We start from the raw sequence: 5,515 nt of genomic DNA, 5'->3' as shown, positions 1-5,515 counted from the left end.
ATATATTAAGGACAAAAGGGTAACGAGGGAGAGAATAGAGCTCCTCAAAGATCAGCAAGGCGGCCTTTGTGTGGAACCACAGTAAATGAGGGAGATACTAAATGAATATTTTGCATCAGTATTTACTGAGGAAAAGGATATGGAAGATATAGACTGCAGGGAAATAGATGGTGACATCTTGCAAAATGTCCAGATTACAGAGGAGGAAGTGCTGGATGTCTTGAAACAGTTAAAAGTGGATAAATCCCCAGGATCTGATCAGGTGTACCCGAGAACTCTGTGGGAAGCTAGAGAAGTGATTGCTGGGCCTCTTGATGAGATATTTGTATCATCGATAGTCAGAGCTGAGGTGCCGGAAGACTGGAGGTTGGCAAACGTGGTGCCACTGTTTAAGAAGGGCAGTAAAGACAAGCCAGGGAATTATAGACCAGTGATCCTGACCTCGGTGGTGGGTAAGTTGTTGGAGGGAATCCTGAGGGACAGGATGTACATGCATTTGGAAAGGCAAGGACTGATTTGGGATAGTCAACATGGCTTTGTGTGTGGTAAATCAAGTCTCACAAATTTGATTGAGTTTTTTGAAGAAGTAACAAAGAAGATTAATGAGGGCAGAGCAGTAGATGTGATCTATCTGGACTTCAGTAATGCGTTTGACAAGGTTCCCCATGGGAGACTGATTAGCAAGGTTAGATCTCATGGAATACAGGGAGAACTAGCCATTTGGATACAGAACTGGCTCAAAGGTAGAAGACAGAGAGTGGTAGTGGAGGGTTGTTTTTCAGACTGGAGGCCTGTGACCAGTGGAGTGCCACAAGATCGGTGCTGGGCCCTGTACTTTTTGTCATTTACATAAATGATTTGGATGCGAGCATAAGAGATACAGTTAGTAAGTTTGCAGATGACACCAAAATTGGAGGTATAGTGGACAACGAAGAGAGCTAGGAGAAAGTGAGGACTGCAGATGCTGGAGATCAGAGCTGAAAAATGTGTTGCTGGAAAAGCACAGCAGGTCAGGCAGCATCAAAAGAGCAAGAGAATTGACATTTCGGGCATAAGCCCTTCTTCAGGAATGAAGATTGCAGGTCAAGAAGGCTGTGCTGAGTCTGAGGGTTGGGACTGAGAAAAGATGAGGGGAGGGGAAATGAGGAAGGTGGAGAAATCTGCATTCAGCCCTTGTGGTTGGGGGGGTTCCTAAGCGGAAGATGAGTACCTCTTGACCTGCAATCTTCTTCCTGACCTCTCCGCCCCCAACCCCTCTCCGGCCTATTACCCTCACCTTAACCTCCTTCCACCTATCACATTCCCAACACCCCTCCCTCAAGTCCCTCCTCCCTACCTTTTATCTTAGCCTGCTTGGCACATCCTCCTAATTCTTGAAGAAGGGCTTATGCCCGAAACGTTGATTCTCCTGCTCCTTTGACGCTGCCTGACCTGCTGCACTTTTCCAGCAACACATTTTTCAGCGAAAAGGGTTACCTAAGATTACAACAGAATCTGGACCAGATGGGCCAATAGGCTGAGAAGTGGCAGATGGAGTTTAATTCAGATAAATGTGAGGTGCTGCATTTTGGGAAAGCAAATCTTAGCAGGACTTATACACTTAATGGTAAGGTCCTAGGGAGTGTTGCTGAACAAAGAGACCTTGGAGTTCAGGTTCATAGCTCCTTGAAAGTGGAGTTGCAGTTTGATATGATAGTGAAGAAGGTGTTTGGTATGCGTTCCTTTATTGGTCAGAGTATTGAGTACAGGAGTTGGGAGGTCATGTTGCAGCTGTACAGGACATTGTTCAGGCCACTGTTGGAATATTGCGTGCAATTCTGGTCTCCTTCCTATCGGAAAGGTGTTGTGAAATTTGAATGGATTCAGAAAAGATTTACAAGGATGTTGCCAGGGTTTGAGGATCTGAGCTACAGGGAGAGGCTAAACAGGCTGGGGCTGTTTTCCTTTGAGTGTCGGAGGCTGAGGGGTGACCTTAAAGAGGTTTACAAAATTATGAGGGGCATGGATAGGATAAATAGACAAAGTCTTTTCCCTGGGGTTGGGGAGTCCAGAACTAGAGGGCATAGGTTTAGGGTGAGAGGGGAAAGATATAAAAGAGACCTAAGGGGCAACTTTTTCATGCAGAGGGTGGTACGTGTATGGAATGAGCTGCCAGAGGATGTGGTGGAGGCTCATACAATTGCAACATTTAAGTGGCATTTTGTTGGGTATATGAATAGGAAGGGTTTGGAGGGATATGGGCCGGGTGCTGGCAGGTGGGAGTAGATTGGGTTGGGATATCTGGTTGGCATGGATGGGTTGGATCGAAGGTCTGTTTCCATGCTGTACATCTCTATGACTCTATGATTCTATGTGGACTGCAACTGTTCAAGAAGGCACCACATTCTCAAAGGCAACTAGGTGTGGGCAATAAATGTTGAGCCAGCCAGCGATGCCTTATTGAACAAAAAACAAATTTTTACCTAAAACGCCCTTCCTGCCTTGATGGGCCAGTGTAGATTGAAGACCTATTCAAAAGAAAGGAAATTAATAAACAAAAATAAAATGCTGGAGAAACTCAGCAGGCCTGGTACCTTCTGTGGAGAGAGAAATACAGTTAACGCTTTGAGCCTTCTTCTGGGCTGACCTGCCTTCTATAACATCTTTCTTTCATAATCTCAATGTTTGCAAAATAGTTTGGGACAATAAGGTTTGATTATTTTTGTAATATAGGAAATGTGACAGCCAATTAGCATACAGCAAGGCCTATCAAAGAGCAATATAATTGTTTGAATATTACTGGCAGCTTCTCGGAGATTGAGACAGATGAGGACTGAATGCAATACTAATGCAAGTTTATTAGCTCTAAGCTATATACAGAAGCATGATACAGCAACATTTCATCCATGTCTTTGTTCATTAGGTCTCAGTCCCATATAATCAGACATGTTACTCCTTCTGTATGGTCACTATTGTACAACTAACACTTAACTCCACAGGGACAAAACTGAAGTGATGTTGGTTGAGGGATATTGTTGTCGTAATATTCATTTCCAATTAGCCTCTGAACTTCCAGATGCACATGACCAGGTCATATTTTGAAAATCAGGAGCTGTTGCACCGACCTGTGGAACCAGTCTGAAGCCCTACAGTATTCCATTTTCAACCGTAGGTTTATCCAATGACCATTTAAATGCACTTAAAGTTGACTTCTGTTGCAGACAGGGCATTCCATGCCCCTACTAATCTCTGAGTGAAGAAACTAATTCTGACATCTGCCCTATATCTATCACCCCTCAATTTAAAGCTATGTCCCCTCGTGCTAGCCAAGGAAAGTGCCTCTCACTGTCCACCCTATCTAACCCTCTAATTATCGTATATGTCTCAATTAGGTCACCTCTCAACCTTCTTCTCTCTAACAAAAACAGCATCTAGTGCTTCAGCCTCTCCTCGTAAGACCTGCCCTCCATAGCAGGCAACATCCTAGTAAATCTCCTCTGAACCCTACCCAAAGCTTCCACATCCTTCCTATAATGTGGTGACCAGAACTGTACACAATACTCCAAGTGCGACCGCACCAGAGTTTTGTACAGCTGCAGCATGACCTCATGGTTCTGAAACTCAATCCCTCTACCAATAAAAGCTAACACATCGTATGCCTTCTTAACAACCCTATCAACTTGGGTGGCAACTTACAGGGATCTATGTACCTGGACCCTGAGATCTCTCTGTTCATCTAGACTGCCAAGAATCTTACCATTAGCCCAGTACTCTTCATCCCTGTTACTCCTTCCAAAGTGAATCACCTCACACCTTTCCATATTAAACTCCATTTGCTACCTCTCAACCCAGCTCTGCAGTTTATCTATGTCCCTCTGTAACCTGCAACATCCTTCAGCACTGTGCAAAACTCCACTGACCTTCGTGTCATCTGCAAGTTTAATAATCCATCCTTCTATGCCTTCATCTAGGTCATTTATAAAAATATCAAGCAACAGTGGAACCAAAACAGATCTTTGCGGTACACCACTAGTAACTGAACTCCAGGCTAAACATTACCCAACAACCACCACCCTCTGTCTTCTTTCAGCTAGCCAATTTCTGATCCAAACCGCTAAATCACCCTCAGTCCCATGCCTCCATATTTTGTGCAATAGCTTATAGTGGGGAACCTTATCAAACACCTTACTGAAATACATATATACCACATCAACCACTTTAACCTCATTCACCTATTTGGTCACCTTCTCAAAGAACTCAATAAGATTTGTGACTTAACCTTCACAAAACCATGTTTATTATGCCTAATCAACTTATTCTTCTCTAGATGGTTATAAATCCTATCTCTTATAATCTTTTCTGACACTTTACCCACAACCGAAGTAAGGCTCACTGATCTATAATTACCAGGGTTTCCCAACTCCCCTTCTTGAACAAGGGGATGACATTTGTTATCTTCCAGTCTTCTGGCACTATTCCTGAAGACAATGATAACATAAAGATCAAAGCCAAAGGCTCTGCAATCTCCTCCCTGGCTTCCTAGAGAATCCAAAGAAAATTCACATCCGGCCCAGGGGACTTACTTATTTTCACACTTTCCAAAATAGCTTACACCTCCTCCTTGTGAACCTCAATTCCATCTAGTCTAGTAGCCTGTAGCTCAGTATTCTCCTTGACAACGTTGTCTTTTTCCAATGTGAATACTGACAAAAAATATTCATTTAGCGCTTCTCCTATCTCATCGGACTCCACGCACAACTTCCCACTTCTGTCCTTGATTGGCCCTAATCTTAGTCTAGTCATTCTTTTGTTCCTGATATACCTATAGAAAGCTTCAGAGATTTCCTTGATCCTATCTGCCAATGACTTTTCGTGTCCCCTCCTGGTTCTTCTCAGCTCTCTGTTTAGCTCTTTTCTGGCTAGCTTGTAACTCTCAATTGCCATGAACATTCATGTCTCATCCTAATAAAAGCCTTCTTCTTCCTCTTGACAAGAAATTCAACTTCTTTAGTAAACTGCGGCTCCCTTACTCAACCACTTCCTCCCTGTCTGACAGGTACATACTTATCAAGGACATGCAATAGTTATTGCTTGAATAAGCTCCACATTTCAATTGTGTTCATCCCCTGCAGTTGCCTTCCCCATCCTATGCATCCTAAATCTTGGCTAATCGCATCATAATTGCCTTTCCCCCAGCTATAACACTTACCCTGCAGTATGTACTGATCCCTTTCCCTCGCTAAAGTGAACGTCACTGAATTGTGGTCACTATCACCAAAGTGCTCACCTACCTCCAAGTCTAACCCCTGGCCGGGTTCACCACCCAGTACAAAATCCAATGTGGCCTCTCCCCTTGTTGGCCTGTCTACATATTGTGGTAAAAACAATGACTGCAGATGCTGGAATACAGATTCTGGATTAGTGGTGCTGGAAGAGCACAGCAGTTCAGGCAGCATCCACGGAGCAGCGAAATCAAAGTTTCGGGCAAAAGCCCTTCATCAGGAATAAAGGCAGTGAGCCTGAAGAGTGGAGAGAT

The sequence above is a fragment of the Chiloscyllium plagiosum genome, chromosome 23, assembly GCF_004010195.1.
Source record: "Chiloscyllium plagiosum isolate BGI_BamShark_2017 chromosome 23, ASM401019v2, whole genome shotgun sequence".
In the NCBI taxonomy this organism is placed as follows: Eukaryota; Metazoa; Chordata; class Chondrichthyes; order Orectolobiformes; family Hemiscylliidae; genus Chiloscyllium; species Chiloscyllium plagiosum.
This window is presented reverse-complemented; position numbering follows the sequence as displayed.